The sequence below is a fragment of the Hyperolius riggenbachi genome, chromosome 4, assembly GCF_040937935.1.
Source record: "Hyperolius riggenbachi isolate aHypRig1 chromosome 4, aHypRig1.pri, whole genome shotgun sequence".
NCBI classification, from domain to species: Eukaryota; Metazoa; Chordata; class Amphibia; order Anura; family Hyperoliidae; genus Hyperolius; species Hyperolius riggenbachi.
The window spans coordinates 97175733-97201394 of NC_090649.1; the positions used below are offsets into that span (position 1 = coordinate 97175733).

Genomic DNA, 25662 nt, shown 5'->3' on the forward strand with positions numbered 1-25662 from the left:
GGATGGATCTTCAGATCGGCAGATAATTGTCTGATCTGCAGATGAATGTCCGTTAAACAAGGTGTGTATGAGGATCTGCAGATATCATAGACTATGAATGCATTTTGCAGGAACGGATCTTTTGCAGGAACTGATCTTTTGCAGATACTGATCTTTTGAATGAGTACAGCATCTGTGTGTGCAGCATCTTGCAAAGATTTCTGTCTGATGGGGAGTTCAGCTCCATAGAATAGACTGTGTAGGTATGGCTCTCATACTACATAGAAGGGGGTAAAATTGGTCTGTGATCTTTCATTTTCCAAAGACTTATCTGATGTGTGTACCCACCTTTAGGCTTAAAGGACCAATATCGCGAAAAAAAGTAGGCAGTTAAATCTGACAGAACCGACAGGTTTTGGGTCAGTCAGTCAATCTCCTCATGGGGGATTCTCAATGTTTTCTTTGTTTTCAACAGCATTTCCTCCCATGCAAAAAGAGTGAACGGCCTTAAAAATTGACTAGTTTCTATATACTGTACAGTATACACACTGAGTGAACACAAGACTGGAGATAGACAGAAGTATGACATGTGAAGCATGGTATAGATTGAATAGTATGAACCTCTATGCAGACACTGACATGACTTGCGCTGATTAATCCACATTATCTGCACAAAACTAGTGCTTCAGATAAATGTTTCTATGACTACCATTTTCCTTTCAATAATGTGAAGGATATAATTTCCTGTTGCGCAGAGGCAAGAGGACAATTTGTTTACTTGCTGGATGCACTGAAGGCTCTTGGCTCTGGCATGTTCAGGTGTATATAATACAGCAACCATAGTCAATAACATTAAACCCCTTCTTGGTTCTGACTATAGAGGTATTGGTCACACCCAGGACTGCCCAATCAATTCATGATCAATACTCTCGGATGTAAAAATGCCAGTCCCAGAGTAGTGATCAGAGCGTAACACTTCATCTGTGATTGTGATCAGATATCTGGAGGTATCTGACCAGAAGGGATCAAACCTATCTTTCAAAACTCTATTTATGAATATGTATTGTTTAATCCACTACTAAACTAAAAGCTTGTCAATGCAAAGTATGAATAAGGCCTGTAACCCACTAGAGCACTTTGAGCGTTTAGGGAATGCTTTAAATCGCTACCGATTTTCCTAAACGCTCTGCCAATGTAAATAAATGTAACAAATTACACAGTAGCGATTGGGATTATCAAAATCGCAATCGCAGTGCATGCAGCATTTTGGGAGCGTTTGGGCTTCAATGTAAAGTGCTGAATCTCTGGCAAATCACTCATGAAGCAATACACATAGCGATTTGTGTGCGATTTTAAATTACCGGTACTGCAAACTGTAAAAAAATTATAATTATTTGAAAGGACCAATCAGAATTAAAAATCACTAATCGCAATTCGCTATCACAATCGCTGCCAAAAAGATGACACTTTTTCAAATCGCTCCCAAAATCGCAGAAAAAGGTCATGAAATTGCTTACAAAACGCTACTTAAAAACGCTAGCTATTTGTAGTTGGTTCCAGGCCGTTACTCTTGTAGCTTCATCCTAATTTGTCAACCCCCTTCTTAACCTCCCTGGTGGTATCACCGAGTCAGGCTCGGGGTGGAAAAAAGAAGCCAGGAGTGGTAATCCCGAGCCTGACGCAGGGTATCTGCCAGGCTTGTGCAGAGCCTTAAAGAGCACCCGACGTAGGTTCTAAGAATGATATCCGCACACAGAGGCTGGGTCTGCCTATACAGCCCAGCCTCTGTTGCTATGTAGTGTCCCCCCAGGCCCCACCTGCGCTCTGCTATGCCCCCATAAATCACAACTGTCGACACGCAGCATGTCACAGCCGGCTGTGTTTACCTATGTAGTGTCACTCTCGCCGCTCACCCCCATCTCCTGCATAGCTCTGGTCCCCGCCCGCGTCCCTTCCCTCCAATCAGCGGGGAGGGAAGGGACACAGGCGGGGACCGGAGCTATGCAGGAGGCGGGGGGAGCGGCGAGAGTGACATCTATGTGACACGGGACTTTAACCAGTTAGCGTGCAGAAGCCCACCTTTACCTGTAACTAGACACCACATGTAGTAGTATAGAGCTGCTTGTACATGAGCAGCTGTAGCTTACTGAGAACGCGGAATTGCACAGCCATGCTGCAGCAAGAGGAGCTGTGCAGGCACGATATAATTAGCGACTTGTTGCTAATCTTCTGGGGGAGCGCTAACCCATGGGGGACATCAAAATAAAGAGAGAAGCCTCAATAGCATCCTGAGTCTTCCCTCTCGTTAGGCAAGTATCTCATGTTGTACCAAAGCTTCTACTCCGGTACAATTTATCTAGTCTAGTTGTATGGAGGTGCCACCCACCCGCTGCTTCAAGACCCCAATTACCTGCAAGTATGAACGGGTACAAGCAGATACCAGTGACCATCTGGGGACCAACTTGTCTCCTGTAAGCCTCTGCATAGAAGCATTCAGAGGATGAGAGGTTAAATAATGCTATAATAACCCACATATTATTATTTATATAGAGAGCTGACATCTTCTGCAGCGCTGTACAGCGTATACTGTATATAGTCTAGTTGCTTAACAGTCCCTCAGAGGGGCTCACAATAGAATCCTTACCATCGTTGTATGTCTATGTATGTATCATGTAGTGCATGTATCATAGTCTAGGGCCAAATTAGGGGGAAGCCAATTAACGTATCTGTATGTTTTCGGGGATGTGGGAGGAAACTGGAGTGTCCGGAGGAAACCCACGCAGACACGGGGAGAACAGACAAACTCCTTGCAGATGCTGACCTGGCTGGGATTCGAACTGGGAACCCAGCGCTTCAAGGCGAGATCACTAACCACTACGCCACCGTGCTGCCCGTATAGCGAATATCCTTGCCAGAGGAGAGTCCACAGGGAGGACACGCTGTCCAGCTGGCACAGCCTGACCACTCTGCATCTACAGCGGAGGAACTGTGAGGCCACTCTGCTGGCTGTGCTGCGTTATCACAGGACTAGCTGCACAGCATTACAAGTTATCTCACATGTATAAGATTTCAGCTTCATACTGAGCTGTTTTCTGTTATTTCAAGCTAAGCTCCAAGCACAGACAAAAAGTCACGCATGAACTATGCGCACAGCAGCCCAGTCCTTCCCTGCAAGCCATTCAGGCCAAGCCAGAGGAGGACGACAGGTGTTCAGATCCAGCTCTATAAACAGCTGCTCTAATGCACATCGAGGCATCCGCACAGCAGGAAATAAGCAGCCATGTTCTCTAAATGCTGACTGACACTAATCCTCAGCAGGTTAAATCCTGCAAGCCAGGTAGTAAATGAAGTCTATTACATTCCACTAGCTGCTCAGGTAACCTGGCTCTGTAAAAGAGCAACGGTCATGAGAGAAGATGATGGAGGATATTTATCGCTGAACTTCTCAAGATGCAAATGCTCATCCTGATCTGGCTAGAACGTACGTTCATCTCAACACTGCATTTATAATACAAGGAAGGAGGGGCTATGCTCACCCTGCTTAGGGACCAGGATTTTAAATGGAAAAGTAGGTGCTGAGGGGAGTGGTCAATTTACATACATACAATCATTAACCCTCTGCACTCAGCACACACATTTCAAGCCAAAACACTAGAAGCATTATAAACAACTAAGATGCAAAATTATGCAGTTGAGGACAGGGAACTTTGCTTCCAAAGTGGATTGCATGCAATAGCATTCTGTACTAGACGGTCCCTTACATCAGCGATGAGGTTTTCCCATTTATGGTAAGGGCCCCTACTCTACCGACCGTATACAAGTCGAGCAAAGCAAAGCAAGCAAATATTCCATGCTCATAACCTGGGATTCACACTGAGGCCTCTCAAGTTCTGGCTAAAGCTCTGGCTGTAGCTCTCCTGTCCAATGTGCCAGTACAGCCCATCTATCGGATAGTGTGAGTAGAGCAATTTGTTTCTCCTGGACATCCTCAGACTTATTTATGGGCATGTGTGTTCACTAGAATGGTTAATCCTGACAGACCTCAGCAGGAATCCCAGGTTATGAGCATGGAATATTTGCTTGCTTTGCTTGACTGGTATACTGTCAGAAGAGTAGGGCTCCTTACCATAAGTGTGGAAACCTCATCGCTAGTGTAAGGGTCTGGTACAGAATGTTATTGCATGAAATCCATTTTGTAAGTGAATGTTCCTTTTCTTCAACTGCATAATTTTGCAACCTAGTCGTTTTTAATGCTTCTAGAGTTCCAGCTCGTGTGAGTAGTGCAGAGAGTTACTGATTGTATGTATTTATAATAATCACATGATACAGACGACCAAAAGCAGCTTTCCAAGAATGACCAGTCAGGCTCGGTCCACACCTGAGGGAAACCGCCGTTTTCCAGATCGGAGATCAGTGGAGGGCACGCAAACAGTTCCTTTGTTAAAGAATACCAGAGCCCAAATCATTAGGAGAAAGGGGGGCATGCTTCCTTTCATACCTGAAGCCCCCCAGCAGCCTCTTCTGGTCGCCGAAGTCTGGCATCACTGCACCTGTGCTGGCCCGCAGCCAGGAGCATTCTATGGATGACGTAATTGTAACATCATGCGAGTACGTAGAACACTCCCAGCCACGGGCCATTAGGCATCAACACAGCTCCCCTAACATGCCTGCCCCCCCCCCATTTCTCTTAATGATTTGGGCTCTGGTATCCTTTAAGGCACATGTGTCGAACTCCAGGCCTGGAGGGCCAGATCCATGCCAGTGTTTAGGATGGACTGAGAAAGAGAGGAATGTGTTCTACCTGATGGACCACACCCTTCCTGATTCAGACCCATCAATTCATTTGAGCTGTGCCAAAAATGTGTGAGGATCTCGGCCCTCGTAGGATCGGTTTGACATACCTGCTTTAAGACAAACGTAAGGATTGCAACCTAACATTCGGAATACTTACTTCAAGAGAGAAGCCACTGGATCCTCCAAAGAGTATATTGAAAATGGCCCACCCTGTGCACGCTGAAACTCCTGGGTGACGTTAATGCTATTTCCCCCTCTGAGTTGTAGCAACTGGGGGGGGAGGGGGTGGAGGGCATGTAATTCGGTTACCGGCAATTGCCTGCGGCCCAGTTACCTTTTTTTTTCTAATTTGAGCTACGCAAATCTCCAGCACCCAAATTAGTCACGGAGCACCGCTGTAGCCATAATTGACATTAAGTCCTTTGGTGCGTCCAGAGGCTTCCTGTCGTCTTCTGCCAGGTTGATCCAGAGCGAGACCCTCAAAGACCGCAGCCGTGCTGCACCTGCGCTGTAATACACACACCTACTCGGGCTCCGGCAGAAAAAGCCATGCCTGATCAGGTCCGTGCTGCTGCGCAGGCAGCTCGCACATGCACAGTTGCAGTCCTGATCATACTTTGCTTTTTCCCCCTGAATCCAAAGGGGGCCTGTGCTATTGAGCATGCGCCAGCCGTCGACAAGCCCTTGTCAATGGTCTTTTGGGGGAATCAATGCTGGAACAGCCCAATGGAGGAGAACGGGGGGGGGGGGAGACTCTGGGGGACCCAGAGGCTTCCCTCTCCCAAGGTGAGAACCCTTTAAGAATAGGAATTGTTTACATTTGATTGCAATGTAAAGTCCTAACCTGCACGACTTGTCTGCATGCGGATATGGCTCACTGACAAAATCAACAGGACAGCCATGCAGATTGCCTGGCTGTTCTGCTGATCCTCTGCTTCTAATACATTTAGACATAATTATTATTATTATTATTATTATTTATTGTATTTATAAAGTGCCACCATATTACGCAGCGCTGGACATTAGTTTAGGTTACAGACAATATTTAGGGGTGACATACAGCAATAAGACAATACAGGGATACAAGAAAATCAGATCACACAGCACAGTATGAGTACAAGGTAATACTTAGTCAGTCACTGGAGGGGAGCATGGAGATTAGGCAAGTTAGGGTCACTCAGATGCATAGCATGGGTGCACAATAATGGAGGTGCATGATCAGGTAGGACACAAAAGGAGGAGGACCCTGCCCAAAGGCTTACAATCTAGAGGGAGAGGTAGGGACACGAAAGGTAGGGGACCAGAGTTCAGCTGTGGGTTTAGAGCACTTGTGAGGGGTAGTAGGCCAGAGTGAAAAGGTGAGTTTTGAGGGCTTTCTTGAAGATGTTCATAATCCCTGAAAAAAGCATGAAGCAGGTCAGGTGTTTCTGACTGAAGTCTGATTATTACCTGCATGCTTGTTTCAGGTGTGTGATTCAGACACTACTGAAGTCAAAGAGGTGAGCAGGATAGCCAGGAAACTGGTATTGTGTATAAGGTAACAAATATGTCAACCGCCAGTTAGTAAGTAAAACTGATATAAAAAAATATCGGTTATTACTGGTTAAACTAGTATAGTGCTAATCGTTGTTTGGCCCTTAAAGGGAACCTGAACTGAGAACATTTTTTTTAAGATAAACACATGAGGTAACTTCAAATGAACATTACATAGTTACCTCACCATCAGTTCCTCTCAGAAGTTCACCATTTTCTTCTGACAATAATCCCTTCCAGTTCTGACAACATTTTGTCAGAACTGAAATATATCAGTTGCTGTCAGATATATATCAGTTGCTGTCAGTTATAGCTGAGAGGACAACTGATGTGCCAGGTAATGGCTATGTATCCCTATGGCTCAAGTAGGCGATGTTACAGTTTAACAGTGTGCTGACCAGAAAGCTGTTAGGGGGTAATGGCCATTTTCAAAATGGAGGACGGAGAATTCCATTGATCACAGTGAACAAACAGAACGCAGGAGAGGAGAAAGAGATTGAGGAGTAGACTATACAGGAGGTAAGTATGACCTGTGTATGGTTATTTTGACTTTTATTTTATTAATTTTCAGTTCAGGTTTTCTTTAAAGCTGACCTGAACTCGGGACTTCCTCTCTGCCCTAAAAAAATAAGCAACAGCATAATAACCTTTAAAAAAAACATTTGTTATAGCTGGTAAAAATCCTGCAATAAACCTGCAGTGCGTCTACTTCCTGCTTTCATGAACAGAGACATATGATTAGGATCCAGTGCTTAAAAATTAGCCAGCTGACACAGGGGAGGGATCAAATTATGGTGGTGATTAGTCACAGATGTGGGGGAATTAGACAGGCTAAACTCTGTAAATACATACAGGGTACATTTCTCTCCATTTTCCTTCTGTCCTGTGCATGTTCAGGTCCACTTTTAGGCTGGTTTCACAGTGGGACATTAAAGTCCCACGTTACAGCAGCCAGTAACGCAGCCTAACTCACAGCAAAGATAAATCAATGGGCTGTTCACAGTGCACAGGTTGCGTTACACAGTAACGCAGCACGTTTAAACAAAGTGCTGCATGCTGTACGTTATACTGGGCTAAGCCACGTTAGACTGTTTGCACATGCTCAGTAATGTTGGAGGAGGAGGTCTCCCCTCCTCCAGCCACATGGCTAATTAATATTCACTGCACTGTGGTGACTCGTGGTAGGACTGTAGTGTTGTCCGGATCATGAACGAATCGTTCAATTGATCCGGATCTTTTTTGTGAGTCGAATCATCCGGATCATCACAATGAAAGATTTGGTTCACAGTGGATGTCTGTCTGAAAGAAACAGGAACATACAGAATGTACAGTGCAGGGAAAGTCATTTCACTCAGTCTGCTTCCCTAGTAAAATGATTCGAATGATTCGGTTCAAAGATCCGGATCTTTTCAATGATCCGATTCAAATGATTTGAATCCTTAAAAAGATCCGGACTTCCTATTACTAACCTGGAGTGGCTGCTTTGAGAGCTGCATAACGCAGCTCAATCTGACGTCCAACTTCACCACCACCACGCGTTGCGTTAGGGGCACGTTATGCGACCTTAACGTTGTAACGGTTGGTGTTAGCAAGAACAGACTTCTGTTTATCAAGTGATCTGCAGTATCACCTATAATCAGATATATACCGGATTATATGGTGATCTGCAGAATCACCAATAATACTGGTATATAGGTGCTGATGTGTAACAGGCAAATAATACCACTTTAATGCACAGAGTGTAGTGATTAGTGCAACAGTATCTACTGATAGAGTTAACTATACCTCACCAGAGGAGCTGGTGGGTACTATCAGTACAGCACTCCTCACCAGGGACAAGGGCTCCCTGGTGAGTGTAGAGAGGTCAGACAGATCGGTTCAGCAACAGACAGACAGACAGAGCAGGTACAGAATCGTTAGGCAGAGGCAGAACGTATATCAGGCAGTGTCGGCAACTAGATCAGATGGGCAGAAGTACTAAATCAGAAGGCAGAGACAGAACGGTAAGCAAGCTGAGTTGGCAACAGGGTCAGATAGGCAAAGGTACAGAATCACTAAGAGTAAGATAGGTCAGAACTAGCCAGAGTCATACACAGAAAATACAATATAAGTAAATGCTAACTACAGATAAATGTATATTGCAAACGCTGCATATACATCCATCATCCACAAGAACCTCTCTAGGTCTGAGTGCTAACACGAAGTATTCGCAACAGCAGACCGTTTGCAAGTGAAGCCGAGAGGCTTAAGAAGCGAAGGAGACCCCCAAGGCACGCCCACCAGCTCTGGCCAATCCAAAGCGGCGAGCGCTCCCTCTGACGTCAGCCGACCGGCCGGTCAGCTGACGCGCCTCCTCCTAGCATAAAGATTCTGACGGCAAGCGCGCGCACGCGCTAATGTCCCCCTGAGCTGAGCAGAGAGACGCGTCCCCGGAGTACTAGACGCCTGGGACGCAGATGATCCAGTAGGCAGGGACCCAGTAATGATTGCGGTGGACCCACCGTCCACCGTGGCTGACATGCGACCATTCCCCGACCTCAGCGTGCTAGACGGCCGAGGTGCGGGGAGACTGGCAGACAGAGAACCAGCAGCAGCTGCGGTGGTACTGCTATCCACCGCAGCTGACATGTGCCTATTCATTACAAACGTCCTCTAAAACGCAACGTCTTGGTGGGAAAGTAGCCTAAAGGGAGCCTAAACTGAGAAGGATATGGATTTTTCCTTTTCAAATTATACCAGTTGCCTGACTCCCCTACTGATCCCGTGTCTCTAATACTTTTAGCCACAGCCTCTGAACAAGCATGCAGATCAGGTGCTCTGGCTGAAGTGAGACTGGATTAGTCAGTTGCTTGTTTCAGGTGTGTGATTCAGCCACTACTGCAGCCAAAGAGATCAGCAGGACTGCCAGGAAACTGGTATTGCTTAAAAGGAAACATTCATATCCCTCTCAGTTAAAACGTATCCGAGATGAAAAACTAACTATAACAAGTAACTTGTCTATATATCTTATCTAAAGTTTAGATAGTTTACACAGCAAATCTAACAGCTTCAACAGTATTGTTTAGTTTTTAGGGAATTAGAGTATTAAAACAAAACAAGTATTTGGATTCAGGAATGCCCTATAAACTATATGAAAGGAACACAATTATGCAATGAGTAAAAGTTTATCTCGGATTTCACTTTACCGCAAGTTTTCCGTTCAAAACAGCGGACTTTCCCGATCATTTAGCAAAGTGGGCATTCATAAAAGCTGTTCCCGCATGAAAATCTACAATCCCCCAGCAGAGCGAGAAATTTCCGCCTTCTGCAGTGTTTTTCTAGATTTATCTAGAAAAAAGTAACAAAATGGCCATTCATAAAGATTAGAGGAAGCGGTATGTGGACGGGAAATACCGCTTCCTCGAAGCCTGCGGATTACATACAAGTGAATGGGACAGACCTCTCAGAGAGAGCAGTGCACGGAGGGACTCTGCCGGCGTGTTTCCGCATGCCTTCCGACAGCTTACCGCCAGCTTTCAGCGGGAGATCTCCGCACTTGCATCGCAGCTGGCAACATTTTTATGAATGACCACCCAGAAGTCTAAAATACCGCTGCGGTATTTTCCCTCCAGGAGTTTTTTCGCCACAAATTTTTTATGAACAGAGCCCTTTATGGACTTTGATGCACTCAGTAGCTGTTAGGTGAACTGGGCTGCATACTAAGAGGCCTGCAGAGCTGTACACAGGTTTCTGGGTGAGACTGAATAAAGCACTCTGTAGGGGAGTGGTGCCTCTCTCTAGCAATGCCTGCATCCACAAATTCTGCTCTCCTTGGCATCCACTCAACTACACTGTACTTTAATGTGTGGTTTTGTGTTAGGCCCAAGTGACTGCTGTATTCTCCTGCTCCTGTGTTTTCCTACCACAGTACTTGCTTCATTGCAGTCTATTGTCCACACACAATTAGCAGTTCTGTGTGACATGAGAAGCTGGGGGTTGCTATGTATATTCCTGCACAGAGATGCCCTGTGTGAATTGTTCCAGATCCTCTGTGTGCTTTTTTGCTTTCTGCAGACTATTTGGCACAATTCGGTGCAGCTTGTCACTGGGTTCATTGCACAGAGCGTAGAGCATGGCTGTTTGAGGTTTACGGTCACTCGATTTAGTATTCAAGTTAGCATTTGTGAAGTGATCATATTGTGTGGAATTCAGTGACTAGAACAAGTCAAAGAGGTACTGAACTAAAAAACAAAAAAAAACAAAACTGCTTTGAACTCGATGGACGTATGTCTTTTTGGGCTGTGGAGTCGGGACAAAACTCTTCCAACTCCAACTCCTCAGTTTATGGAACCACGACTCCGGGTACCCAAAATGGCTCCGACTCCTCGACTCCGACTGCTTAGCCTAATACTTAACAGGGCTGTGGATTTTGTACAATAATCATCCGACTCCTCAGTTAATGAAGTCAACGACTCCGACTCCAACTCCGACTCCAACTCCGACTCCGGGTGCTCAAAATTGCCCCGACTCCGACTCCTCGACTCCGACTCCAACTCCACAGCCCTGCTTTTTTCAACCCAAATAACTATGTAACTATGCTTTGGATATATTGCACCCACAACATTATACCGTGAAAAGAAAATACAACAGCACTACGTAGCTAAACCTCACCAACTGTGGAAGATTTCTGTCCGGTGGGTTGCTGTATGAAATTCAGGCTATCTTAAAAACGCAAAATGCATGCAATTTTTCTGTGATTGCAAATGTAGCAGCCTCCTGAGGAGGTGCTCCCAGCAGTACTTGCGGTATTGGACCTTGATGTTGTGGTAGTTGCATGCTGTTCATAATCCCCAATGGAATACGCGCCTAGTGGGTTCCAGGCCTTAAAGCGGACCCAAACCAAACATCTTTTTAATTCAAAATATTTAGTTGCACCACTCTGACACATACAAAGATAAATAAACACTCCTTTCCTATGAGCATTTCAGTGCATGTTTTCTACCCTTCTCTTTTCATAACTAGGGTTATACAGGTGGCAGCCATTACTTCTGAGCTTAGTAGGAGGTTTTAGATCATTGGTGTGTTTGTCATCAGCTACCCTCCCTCACAGGGGCATCGTCTATGTAAAATCTCACACAAGCTGAGATCACCTCCCCTGTGACATCATCAGTAGCAGCCTGTGTTTTGTTTTTGTTTTTTATCTCCTCCCCCAGTTTGCCGGAAAAATCCCGGCAATATGAAAGGAAGGGAGGGGTTCCTCCAATAAAATGTAAAATATTTTATATTTGTCATCCTGCAGCTGAAAAAAGGCTGCTATTTATTATTATAATTTAGAAAATAGATTTTATTTCTGAAATCTTGTATTTTTAATTTGGGTCCACTTTAAACTGAAAATAAAAATGTGATACTCACTTCTATGCTACTAAGGCTCTACTACCTGCGCGGGCGCAGAACGTTCCAGGCAATGGGTTGCGTAGTGAAGCCCAGCTGGCGCAACTGAAGCTTTTCTAAACAGGGAATAGTCAGGACAAACTGAGCCACCCGGAACAACGCCAATGGAGCCCACCAGCACATGGGGCTGGAGGAAGTACCAGGTAAGTATAAATTCTTCTATTTTACGGGTCTCACTTTTTTTTAAAGGACCACTATCGCGAAAATCGTAACATTTAAAGTATATGCAAACATATACAAATAAGTGCATTTCTTCCAGAGTAAAATGTGCTACAAATTACTTTTCTCCTATGTTGCTGTCACTTACAGCAGGCAGTAGAAATCTGACAGAATCCTTTGTAGGGAGTGACTTTATAAAGAGTAAAGGCCATGCTGAGAATCCCCCATGATGAGATGAGCTGGTCGAAAACCTGTCGGCTCTAAGATTTCTGCTACCTACTGTAAGCGACAGCAACATACAGGAAAAGGAATTTATGTCTCATTTTACTCTGGAAGAAAAATACTTCTTATTGGTATGTGTTTACATGTATTTTAAATTTCACACTTTTTTTTGCAATAGTGGTCCTTTAAGTACTTGCCGACCGCTCCACGCCAACTGGCGTGAACGCGGTGGCAGCCCCAGGACCGCTCCACACCTATTGGCGTGAACGGCTAGCAGGAGATCGCATGCGCAATGTGGAGCGATCGCCGCTGGGAGACTGTTGGTTGGCGATACTGCCATCTAATTTGAGTGTACAGCGCTGCGGTCTGCAGCAGTACTAGGGACAGCCGTGTGACACAGTGTTCGTGTGAGACAGGAGCATTCCGCTGTCATAGGCTGAAGCCTATGACAGCTGATCGCTATGATTGGCTGGCGTGGGGGGGGGGGGAGAGGGGGTTAAATTATTGAAAAAAAATAGTAACATTTAATAATATATTTACATTAAAACAAACAAACCTTGGGGGAGCGATCAGAACCCACCAACTGAAAGCTCTGTTGGTGGGGAGAAAAGGAGGGGTGGGAGTGAATTCACTTGTGTGCTGTGTTGTGCGGCCCTGCAGCAAGGCCTTAAAGCTGCAGTGGCCCTTTTTGTGAAAATTGGCCTGGCCATATGGGGGGGGGGGGGAGGGGAGTTTAACACTGCGGTGCTCAAGTGGTTAAGGGAACAAATCTGCATTAAGGGCCTGCAATCAACTGACTGAAAATCATCCATGTATTTTAACTCTACACAGAGAATCCTAAATCCTGAGGTTGTTCTTTGGGAACCTCATGAGTTCATGGGATACATAGGATGTTGTGATGTAACGCGGCAGAGCGAAAACATTTACTACTTTACTATACAGTACATTGTTGTTTGAAGTGATGCTGTCTCCCTACAGGGCTGTGTGACCTTCCTGGCAGCAGGATTGTTATGTTTACCCAGCCGCTCGTGCTACACGACTCAGAGCTCTGCCCATTTCCTCTCCCTTCATGGACTTAAAGGACACATCCAGGCTAAAAAATAAATAAAAATCAACTTACCTCAGTCTTCCTCCAGCCCCTGGCAGCCGTACTGTGCCCTCGCTGCAGCTCTGCTCCCCGCCAGTGGCCCGGGCTCCCCTCTGGTCTTAGAGGCCTAGTTGCGCTCCACCGTGCATCTCACGTAGTCGTGGTGACGTCATCCGGACTGTACTGAGCAGGCGCAGTAGTTCTGCGCAGTACAGTCCGGATGACATCAGTGCGACTTCATGGGCCGCACATTGGAGCGCAAGTGGATGCCAACCTGGCGAGGTCGGCATCTGCACCAGAGGGGAGCGGGAGCCACTGGAGCTGTAGCAACGGCACAGGACGGCTCTAGGGGCTGGAGGAAGTCTCAGGTAAGTAGATTTTTGTTTATTTTTTAGCCTGGATCTTCCCTTTAACCACCCTGGTGTTCTATTAAGATCGCCAGGGTGGCTGCGGGAGAGTTTTTTTTAAATGAAGAAAAAACTATTTCATGCAGCCAACTGAAAGTTGGCTGCATGAAAGCCCACTAGAGGGCGCTCCGGAGGCGTTCTTCTGATCGCCTCCGGCGGCCAAAAGTAACACGGAAGGCCGCAATGAGCGGCCTTCTGTGTTTTGCTTACTTCGTCGCCATGGCGACAAGCGGAGTGACATCATGGACGTCAGCCGACGTCCTGACGTCAGCCTCCTCCGATCCAGCCCTTAGCGCTGGCCGGAACTATTTGTTCCGGCTGCGCAGGGCTCAGGCGGCTGGGGGGACCCTCTTTCGCCGCTGCTCGCGGCGGATCGCCGCAGAGCGGCGGCGATCAGGCAGCACACGCGGCTGGCAAAGTGCCGGCTGCGTGTGCTGCACTTTATTTCATTAAAATCGGCCCAGCAGGGCCTGAGCGGCACCCTCTGGCGGTGATGGACGAGCTGAGCTCGTCCATACCGCTAAGGTGGTTAAAGGACACCCCCGGTGAATGTAAACTAATGAAATAAACAATTGTATCTATCTTCCTTCTTCTCAAAATGTCTTAAAGTTAAATCTACTTTTTAAATTCTTACTGTTTTAATTGTTTTTGCTCAGGGACACATTCATTGAAGTATGCCAGAGCTAAAATCTATGAACTATTGACCCTTTGTATCTGTTTCCTGCCCTCAGAAGCCATTTTCAGCTAGGAAAGAGTAATGGCCCATACTCACGAGGGACTTTTGTCGCCTCAACACGCGGCGCGCGCGTGTTGCGGCGACAGGTCGCCCGTGAGTATGGGCCGTCGCACACGCGCGCACCCCGAACTGTCGCCCGCCGCTCATGTCGCCATGCGATTGAAAGTTTCAATCGCATGGCGACAGTCGCCGCCGCACCTCCCCCGCAACTGTCGCTAGTCCGCGTGAGTACGCGGACTAGCGACAGCAACCTCCATTGTATCAAATGGAGCTTCCGGCGGGGGGGAGGAGGAACGTCGGCGACAGCTTCCGCCTCGCCGCTGGTCCCTCTTCCGCGTGTGTACGCGGAGGGACCTGGCGAGAAGCTGTCGCCGGCCTGTCGCCCACACGCTCACGTGTGCTGGCGACAGGCAACATTTGCAGCCCGTGAGTACGGGCCTTTATGGTTGTAATTTCTTATCACTGAGGGTCACGCTGTAGTCTGACCCAGTCCTGACTCAGACAGGAACTGCCAATTAAGCCCCATACACACGCTCAACAGCGGTCTTTCATGCAGCACAATTATCAAACATCTTTTGTTGTGAAACAAGTTAAAGGGGAACTGAAGTAAGAGGTATACGGAGGCTGCCATATTTATTTCCTGTTAAGCAATACCAGTTGCCTGGCCCTCCTGCTGATCCTCTGCCTCTAATACTATTAGCCATAGTCCCTGAACAAGCATGCAGCAGATCAGGTGTTTCAGACTTATAAGTCTGATCTGACAAGACTGGCTGCATGCTTGTTTCTGGTTTTAATCAGATACTACTGCAGAGAAATAGACCAGCAGGGCTGCCAGGCAACTGGTATTGATTAAAAGGAAATAAACATGACAGCCTCCATATAGCTCTCTCTTCAGTTCCCCTTTAAACAACCCAAAAAAAAGTTGCTTGCTATGTTCACACAACTGATAAGACTGATAAGATGTGAATCCAACAGTTGGATTGACGTCTTATCAGTTGTGTGAACAATACCAAGCAACTTTTTTTGGGGTTGTTTAACTTGTTTTACAACAAAAGTTGTTTGATAATTGTGCTGCATAAAAGACCGCTGTTGAGTATGTGTATGGGGCTTAACACATACCTGGTGTTTAACTCTTTCAGGCAGAGAAAGAAAAAAAGGAACACAGCATAGTTATTTGTGTGCTAGGCACTGTACATACTACATACCCATGTCTATCTCATCATGTCACCTCGGGTATCCTTTAAAGTTACAGAGTACCCAGCAAGCTCATGGTGAAGCAGAACTCCTAAGAGTTATAAGGGGCTTAAAAGGACCAAACAGCCCTTTTACTAGAATGCTATGCAAAACAGAAGTTTGCCTTCTTAAAAACAGAAGGTACTTGGAATAATTTAGGTTGGAGTGAGCTTGTGATGTCTCCCACAATGCATTACTGCTGAATATGCAAATCATCCCTTTATTGCCCTGTAAGCTAAACACACCTCCAGAACTGCTGGATTCTCATCAGAGGTGGTTGTTATGGCGCAGCGCATATCATGGGGACAAGGCTCTAAGAAAACTGTTCCACTTTAGACTTCAAGGCAGTGTGGGACGGGGTCATTTACAGCTTTCAGGGCTCGTTTCCACTAGAGCGAATCTGCATGCGTTTCCTGCATGCAGATTCGCTCAACCAATACAAGTGGATGGCGCAGTTTCCACTTGTCAGGAATTCTGTGCGGCTCGCTATGCAGAAAAAATCTGCACAGCAGAGCCGTCAGAATTCGCACGCCGCACACCCGCACGCGAATCGTCGGTCATGTAACTAAATAGGAAAACCGCAAGCACTTGAGTCTTGCAGTTTTCCCGGCGTTTCCGCGTGCAATTTCGTTTAAAATCCCACGTCAATGCTTGCCGGCATTGACATGGCTAAAATCGCGTTGTTAAAATCGCGAACGATTCCGCGTGAAGATCCGCATGGAAACGTCAACGAATCCGCAACCGTATGCGGATTCGTTAACGCGGTTTCCGCGAGCAAATCGCGCCGCACAAGTGGAAACGTACCCTCAGTGTTTCCATCTTGGGAAGTTTAATCTAGTTAGTCCCTAGTAGGAGCAGACATACAAATAAACATACATATACCTTTTAAGATTGTGAGCTCCTCTGAGGACAGTCAGTGACATGACTATGAACTAAGGACGGTTCGTGACATGAATTATGTACTTTTAAGTGCTGCAGAAGCTGTCAATGCTATATAAATACATAATAACAACATGCAAGTTCTGTCCAAGGCGGAATAGAAGTGTGACAACCGCCAAATCAAAGCCAGGAGCTGTCAATTAATTAGCAAGCAGGCTGCTGATAAATATACACAGCTACCAATTAATTGTTCTGGCTTAGATTTTGCCACTGTCAAAGTGACAGCTGCGTATCTGTCCTTTTTCTGCCCATCACAGATGTTCTTCTGCATTCTCCACTGTATTTCCGATCCTTGAAAATCAACCCCACAGTTTCTGCAAAGCTCAGTCCCTACAATTCAGATTTCATTTTTGGATTGCTTGAGGAGAATCTGAAGTGAAAAACGTATGATATAATGATTTGTATGTGTAGTACAGCTAAGAAATAAAACATTAGCAGCAGATATATGAGTCTAATATTGTTTCCAGTACAGGAAGCGTTAATAAACTCCAGTTATTTATGCAAAAGCTTCACTGATCTCTCTGACTTTCAAAGTCGCAGAGAGCTCCGTCTTCTGAAGCTTAATATCTCAAGTGTCTGACACTGTATTTTGTTTCTTCTGCAGAGGACAGTTCAAAAGGTCATTAGCCTGCTGTGTGAAATCATTTAGAATGCCGAGTGTAGTGTGTAAGCTGCAAATATAGGAGAATGATGCAATGTAACAAAACAAAAAAACAAAAAACGAAAACAAAAAACAAAACAAAACAAAACACTACAACTGAAAATAAAAATATGAGACTATTTGCTTTGCTACTAATGCTCTACTAATTATCTGTACTACACAACCAATTCATTACATCATTTTTTTTCCGCTTCAGTGTCACTTTAACCACCTTGGCGGTAATGACGAGCTCAGCTCATCCATTACCGCTGCAGTGGCTTTCTCAGGCCCTGGAGGGTCTTTTAGCACTAAATTTTCGGAGGGGGGGTGTAGCTAGCCCTTGGCTAGCTACATCACCCCTCTGATCGCCGCCGGCCCGCTCTGATCCCCCGATCGCCGCTCTTTTGACTAAACATTCAGTATGTGGCAGTCCTCTGGGTGAAACTGCCTTGTTGATGCTAAAGGTCAGAGGAGAATGGGCCGACTGGTTCAAGCTGATAGAAGAGCAACGTTGACTGAAATAACCACTCGTTACAACCGAGGTATGCAGCAAGTCACAACACGCACAACCTTGGGGCAGATGGGCTACAATAGCGGAAGACTCCACCGGGTACCACTCATCTCCACTACAAATTGGAAAAAGAGGCTACAATTTGCACGAGCTCACCAAAATTGGACAGTCGAAGACTGGAAAAATGTTGCCTGGTCTGATGAGTCGCGATAGTCAGAATTTGGTGTAAACAGAATGAGAACGTGGATCCATCCCGCCTTGTTACTACTGTGCAGGCATGTTTTCTTGGCACACTTTAGACCCCTTAGTGCCAATTGGGCATCGTTTAAATGCCACGGGCTACCTGAGCATTGTTTCTGACCATATCCATCCCTTCATGACCATCAAGTACCCATCCTCTGATGGCTACTTCCAGCAGGATAATGCACCATGTCACAAAGCTCGAATCATTTCAAATTGGTTTCTTGAACATGACAATAAGTTCACTGTACTAGAATGGCCCCACAGTCACCAGATCTCAACCCAATAGAGCATCTTTGGGATGTGATGGCACGGGAGCTTCGTGTCCTGGATGTGCACCCCACAAATCTCAAACTGCAAGATGCTTTCCTATCAATATGGGGCAACATTTGTAAAGAATGCTTTCAGCACCTTGTTGAATCAATGCCACATAAAATTAAGCAGGGCTGTGGAGTTGGAGTCGGGCAATTTTGGGCACTCGGAGTTGGAGTCGTGGTTTCATAAACTGAGGAGTCGGAAGATTTTTGTACCGACTCCACAGCCATGGAATTAAGGCAGATCTGTAGATGAAAGGGGGTCAAACACCATATTAGTATGGTGTTCCTAATTATCCTTTAGGCTAGAATAGGACTAGCGGTTTTGAAAAAAAACTAGCGGTAAGCGGGAATCGCGCGATTCCCGCTTAGGTGTGAATGGAGCCGGAAGTTGATATTTTCAGCTTCTACACACTTCCTTCTGCAGACCCCATTTTGCTCCAGATCTCTGCAGTAACGTACACCAAAGGATGGCCACCAGTTTCTATCATCAGAACAATCCCTCCACACACTGTGAACGCGCACAAACTGTTTTTGGAAGCCAACATCCTCCATTTAGTTGCATTTGTTTTGAATGCAAGTTGTGTATTCTGCCTATATTTAGGCTCTGCACATCCATGCAGTTGGTCATTCAGATGCAGCCTGCCTTGTGACACACTATCAATACTGTACCTGTATTTACTGGTAAGACCTATACTTCCTGCGTAAGCTGTTGCATGATTATTGCATGCAAATCCCGGCATATTGAGCGCTGTGCATTGTCATCCAGCTTAGACACTGTGTGCATGCAGCATATCAGGTGTTTCTGAAATTTGTCAGATCTGACACGATTAGCTTAGCATGCTTGTTTCAGCTGTTATTCAGACACGACTGTAACCAAATAGATCAACAAAGCTGCCAGGCAACTGGTATTGTTTAAAAAGAAATAAATATGGCAGCCTCCCTATACCTCTCATTACAGTTGTCCTTTAACCTCCTTGCCGGTCTAAAAAATCCGGCAAGGAGGCAGCGGCGCACATTTTTTTAATTTTTTTTTTTTTTAAATCATGTAGCGAGCCAAGGGCTCGCTACATGATAGCCGCTAAGCGGCGGCATCCCCCCACCCACTCCGATCGCCTTCGGCGATCAGAGTATGCAGGGAATCCCGTTGAGAACGGGATTTCCTGCAGGGCTTCCCCGGTCGCCATGGCGACGGGGCGGGATGACGTCACCGACGTCATGGACGTCGGGACGTCATAGGGAATCCCGATCCGCCCCTCAACGCTGCCTGGCACTGATTGGCCAGGCAGCGCAGGGCTCTGGGGCGGGGGGGAGCGACTCGGCGCGGCGGATTGCGGCGGATCGGCGGCGAGCGGCGGCGATCGAAAGTTACAAGCAGCTAGCAAAGTGCTAGCTGCTTGTAACAAAAAAAAAATTATGCAAATCGGCCCAGCGGGGCCTGAGATATCCTCCTGCGCAGGTTACCCCGAGCTGAGCTCGGGATAACCGGCAAGGAGGTTAAGATAAAGTACTATAGTATATTTTACTGCATGTGCTTGAGTATGACAATTTCTGATATACTAAACTACTTTGCCCGATCCCTTGGAGTTTGCTATAAAGGGATTCTACTGTATTGACCACAGAGGCAATTTCTCATCTCATTTTATGAGCGACTGTTCAAGACCGATGTACAGACAGTCCAACATGCAAGTTTAAAAAAACTCCCTGCCGACATGATGCACAGGTGCAATAAAATAACAGATAGCATGCGCTCATGATATGCAGGTGCAGTACTGCGAAGCATAAGGCTGCATTTCCACTTGTGCAATGGGAATCGTCACGGGAAAAATTCGCATGCGGATGCGAATTTCGCATGCGGGTCTATGCAAATTTTTATGCGAATTCGCATGGATGACGATGTATGCGAATTTAACCATGGCAGTGCTGGTGTGATTTTTCCATTGTTTCTATGCGAATTCGCATGCGAATTAGCATTAAAATTTGCATACCAATACCGCATGCGAATTCCCAATTAAATACATTGTATGCGATTCGCATAGCGGTATGTGAATTCTGATGGCTCTGCCATGCGATTTTTTTCTGCACAGAAAAACGCAAAGGAATCCTGACAAGTGGAAACAGTCCCATTCACTTGTATTTGCTATGCGAATTCGCGATAGTGGAAATGGGCCCTCAGGCGTGTTGGGGGTTATTGCAGATATATACTAACCAACTGCTAAATCAAACATCTCCAGAATTGGTGCATCTCCTTTTCGGTAAATTCTTAAAGTGGACCTGAACTCCTGCACAGGACAGAAGGAAAACAGAGAGAAATGCACCCTGTATGTATTTACAGAGTCTAGCCTGTCTAATTCCCCCTCATCTGTGAATAAGCACAAGTTGTAATTTGATACCTCTGCTGTGTCAGCTGACTGCTCATTTGCAAATACAGAATTAACAATAACTGCATATTTATTGCAGGATTGGTATCAGTTGCAACAAAGGAATGTTTTTCTTTACAGGTTATGATGTTGTTCCTTCTCTTTTAAGAGCAGAGAGGAAGTTCTGAGTTCAGGTCCACTTTAACATTTGTTGTTATCTTTGGGCAGCTTTCTTTGCAAACAATGGTGGAATGAACTTACCAAGACTGCTTGTTTCAAAAGACTTTGCAGCTGCAGATGTGTACGGCTAGTAGTTGCTGCTTCTGCTAAGGGTATCCAATGAGGTTAAGAACTATGAAACGTGACAGCGATAATTGCTGATGCTCTACTGGGGCTTGCGTCTTAGCAACTATTAGCAGCTGTGCCTAGCAATAAGTCTCCAGTGACAGCCCTATAGTGGTAAGGATTACATTAGACTAGTACCTAGGTTATCAACACATCGTATGCATACTCCTAGGGGACTTGAACCAGTCATTGCCAACCTATTACAGTCCATTTTGGGATTAACGTGAACCTGCGGCAATAAAAAAAAAAAAAAAGTTAAATGCTTACCTAAGCAGAAGGAAACCTCTAGGACAGTGATGGCTAACCGTGGTACTCCAGCTGTGGTGGAACTACAAGTCCCATGAGGCATTGCAATACTGACAGCTCTAAACATAACTCAGGGAGGCAGAGGCATGATGGGATTTGTAGTTCTGTCACAGCTGGGGTGCCAAGGTTAGCTATCACTACTCTAGGAGGATTCAGAGACTTTCCTCTTCTTGGGTAAGTATTATTGTTTTAGTATTTATATAGCACCAACATCTTCTGCAGCACTGCACATAGTACATAGTCATGTCACTTAAAGGACAAATGAAGCAAGAGGGATATGGAGGCTGCCATATGTATTTCCTTGTAAGCAATACCAGTTGCCTGGCTGCCCTGCTGATCCTTTGCCTCTAATACTTTTAGCCATAGACCTTGAACAAGCAGGCAGCAGATCAGGTGTTTCTGACATTAGGATCAGATATGACAAGATTAGCTGCAGGATTCTTTCTGGAGTTATTCAGACACTACTACAGCCAAATAGATCAGAAGGGCTGCCAGGTAAGGGGTATTGTTTAAAAGGAAATTAATATGGCAGCCTCTATATTCTTCTCACTTCAGTTGTCCATTACCTGTCCTTCAGAGGGACTCTGAAATCTAATCCCTACTATATACATATGTATCATAGGCTAGGGCCAATTTAGAGGGAAGCCAATTAACTTCTCTGTATGTTTTTGGGATGTGTGAGGAAACCAGAGTACCCGGAGAAAACCCACGCAGACACGGGCAGAACATACAAACTCCATGCAGATAGAGCCCTGGCTGGGATTTAAACCAGGGACCCAGCGCTGCAAGGGGAGGTTGCTAACCACTACACCACCATGCTGCCCAAGTATCAAAACTTTTATTTTAAAACCACCTCAGGTTTGCTTTGAGGACATGGCAAATCATAAGGCAGGGGTAACACTTACCGGCTTTCGTACGCGTTTTCTGCACAGAAAAACTGACTTCAACTGAGAACTCATGTTAATCAATGAGCTAGGTCACACTTTAATGCAGATTTCACATGCAGAAAAAAAACTGACATCTTGCGCAATTTGTCAGTTTTCTCTATAAATTACAAGACAAGACAAGACAAATAACATTTACGGTATATTGCGCTTTTCTCCTTGCGGACTCAAAGCGTCAGAGCAGAGCAGCAGCCACTAGGGCGCGCTCTATTGGCAGTAGCAGTGTAAGGGAGACTTGCCAAAGGTCTCCTACTGAATTAGTGCTGGCTTACTGAACAGGCAGAGCCGAGATTCGAACCCTGGTCTCCTGTGTCAGAGGCAGAGCCCTTAACCATTTACCATCAGCCAACTGCTACACCATCAGCCAACTGCTACACCATCAGCCAATTACATTAGCTGTTATAAGGTAGAGGTCACATTTGTCTTTCAGTTTTCTGAAAAGTGTAGAAACTGAAAGACAAGTGTGACCCCTGCCTAAATAAGCCTTTTTCAGTTAAACACAAGCATAAAGGACTTCTTTCAAGTATTTATACACAATTATTGAGTACCCCCCCCCCCCCCAACAAATATATGCTGTGTTCAGGGATACTTGAGACAATATTATAGACAATAGGGGGTACTTAGCAAATACTGTCTTTCAGAAAAGGGAACATGTTGAGAACACTGGACAAGTATAGTATGCAGCAGTACAACTCAGGCCTTCAATTTGTGGTATGATCCAGCTGTTTCAGGCATGCAGCCTCTCTCCATGCTACTTCCCACACAGACATACATATATACATAGATGGAGCTTACCCCAGGCTAGCCCCATCAGCCTGGCTCCTGTGCAGAGAGAACACAGAGGAGTCCTGTACTTTCAGCAGCACAGCTCAGCCTGATCCCCCTTCATCCCTCCCTCGCCTTTTCTGTGACCTCACCAGCGCCGCCTGCAGCCCCAAAAGGAGGGGGCACACTGCAATCCCCAACCACAGGCTCTGTAGTCACACTGCGATCCACAAACTACAGGGGACGCACTGCAATCCTCAACCACAGGCTCTGTAGTCACGCTGCGATCTACAAACTACAGGGGACGCACTGCAATCCCCAACCACAGGCTCTGTAGTCACACTGCGATCCACAAATCACAGGGGACGCACTGCAATCCACAGGCTCTGTAGTCACACTGCGATCCACAAACTACAGGGGGCACACTGCAATCCCCAACCACAGGCTCTGTAGTCACACTGCGATCTACAAACTACAGGGGACGCACTGCGATCCCCAACCACAGGCTCTGTAGTCACACTGCGATCCACAAACTACAGGGGACACACTGCAATCTCCAACCACGGGCTCTGTAGTCACACTGCGATCCACAAACCACAGGGGGACGCACTGCGATCCACAAACCACAGGGGGACGCACTGCGATCCACAAGCGCACGGAAGGGGTTGTTCCGGGTGTACAGAACACCCCCCTGCACCAAAACCGGAAGTCAGAGACTATTCGCAAATGTCTCCTCTAAATCTGAGCAGCGGCAGCCACAGATGCGCAGCTGCCGCCTGCTCATATCTGTGTGCGGGGCGAGGAGGACTCTGACTAGAGCGGGGGGCCCAGAGCAGATGCATTAACTTATCGGCAGCGCCGGCCGGTGATGGCGTCCCACTGGTCTCCATGGCTACCTTCCGGATGACATGACGTCACCACGCCATGCAGCGGCCGGCCCGCGCTCCTCCCCTGCCCATGATTGGACACTTCAAGTCCAGACCGTGGAGAGGCTGCCTGGAGAACAGTGAGGCTCGTTTGGAGTAGTGATGCGAGCGTGCGGTCTCAGTCCCCTCAGGCAAGTGCAGCAGCCCGCCGGGTGGAATGTTTGGAAGCCAGCCATTCTGGCTACATATACTGGGACATATCCCCCTGCTGGCTACATATACAGTCTGGGCACATATCCCCCTGGCTACATATACTGCCCCCCCTGGCTACATATACTGGGGACAATATACCCCCTGGCTACATATACTGGGGGCATATACCCCCTGGCTACATATACTGAGGGCATATACCTATCTAACCTATACTGGGGCCATATTCCTATCAAAGCTATACTGGGGGACATATACCTATCTAAGCTATACTGGGGGACACATACCTATCTAATCTATACTGGGGGACACATACCTATCTAAGCTATACTGGGGGACATATACCTATCTAATCTATACTGGGGCATATACCTATCTAATCTATACTGGGGGGAGTGCAATTTAGCCTAGAAACTGCTAGTATTTGGCTCCACACACACCATGTTTTGGCCACGCCCACACGCCACTTTCAGGAACCCCCCCCCCTTGGAAATCCTGGATTTGCCCCTGAGGGGGACGCACTGCGATCCACAAACCACAGGGGGACGCACTGCGATCCACAAACCACAGGGGGACGCACTGCGATCCACAAACCACAGGGGGACGCACTGCGATCCACAAACCACAGGGGGACGCACTGCGATCCACAAACCACACAGGGGGACGCACTGCGATCCACAAACTACAGCGATTGTGGATCGCAGCGTGCCCCCTGTCGATTGTGGATCGCAGCATGTGGAAAGGGACCACGGCTCTATGGAAGGGGACCACGGGGTCTATGGAGAGGGGGACCACGGGGTCTATGGAGAGGGGGACCACGGGGTCTATGGAGAGGGGGACCACGGGGTCTATGGAGAGGGGGACCACGGGGTCTATGGAGAGGGGGACCACGGGGTCCATAGAGGGGGGGGGGGACCACGGGGTCTATAGAGGGGGGGGCACCACAGGATCTATGGAGGGAAGGGCTACATTATCTGTTGATAGTTATCACCACACCAGCTCTGCAATACAAATCCATCAAACTAAGCAAAGCGCAGCTGCAGCAGATCTCTCACTTTCCCAAGGACAAAGCCCAGCGAGGAGACTCTCCGGAGTCCGGGCTGTGATAATAGAGATCCGCGGATCGCAGCAGCCTCCGTACATATGAAAGGCCGGGCATGTCTCCTGCACCCCCAGCGGGTGTCACAGAGAAGGGAGCAGGCTATCCACATCTACAGCACGAGGCAAAGCGAGTCCTACTCAACATAAGCAGATAGGGTTACTTACCAGCAGCCTATGACATCCAGCCCCTCAGCCCGAGCAGCTTGATGCAGTCTGGGAGCCGCGCATGCGCAGTGCGGGGTGATGCTGGGATAAACGCTGCTGGGAGCTCCTGAGTCCTGATGCTACTGAGCAGTAGCTGGAGGAAGCCTGGCTGAGATGGAGGAGGCATGGCTGCTGCTGCTGGCAGGAGGAGCTCCAGTGAGGCACACATGTGGGGTGGGGGCTCTGCCTGTGTGTGTGTGTGTCTGCTGCTGCTGGAGACAGGGTACCCTGCAAGGCTCAGCATCCACACCTCTCAGCTGGGGCAGTCTGCTGTAGGCATGCTGGATAGTCTTTGATGAAATAGTCTGGGTCTGCATGATCTGCATCAAGAATAAAG

At 46.9% G+C, this 25662-nt stretch overlaps 1 protein-coding gene across 3 annotated transcripts in view; it reads right to left on the reverse strand.

The window, feature by feature from the left end:
* RNF144A (ring finger protein 144A) overlaps positions 1-25450 on the reverse strand; it is a 78377-nt gene extending 52927 nt beyond the window's left edge. The window contains exon 1 of one of the 3 annotated variants that reach the window (XM_068279097.1): positions 25287-25450. The gene's annotated coding sequence lies outside the window, so the exon portion shown is untranslated. Of the gene's footprint in view, positions 1-22974; positions 23035-25075; positions 25163-25286 lie in introns of those variants that run through there. The other 2 variants (XM_068279098.1, XM_068279099.1) reach the window with 2 other exon arrangements.
* Positions 25451-25662: the final 212 nt, after the last annotated feature.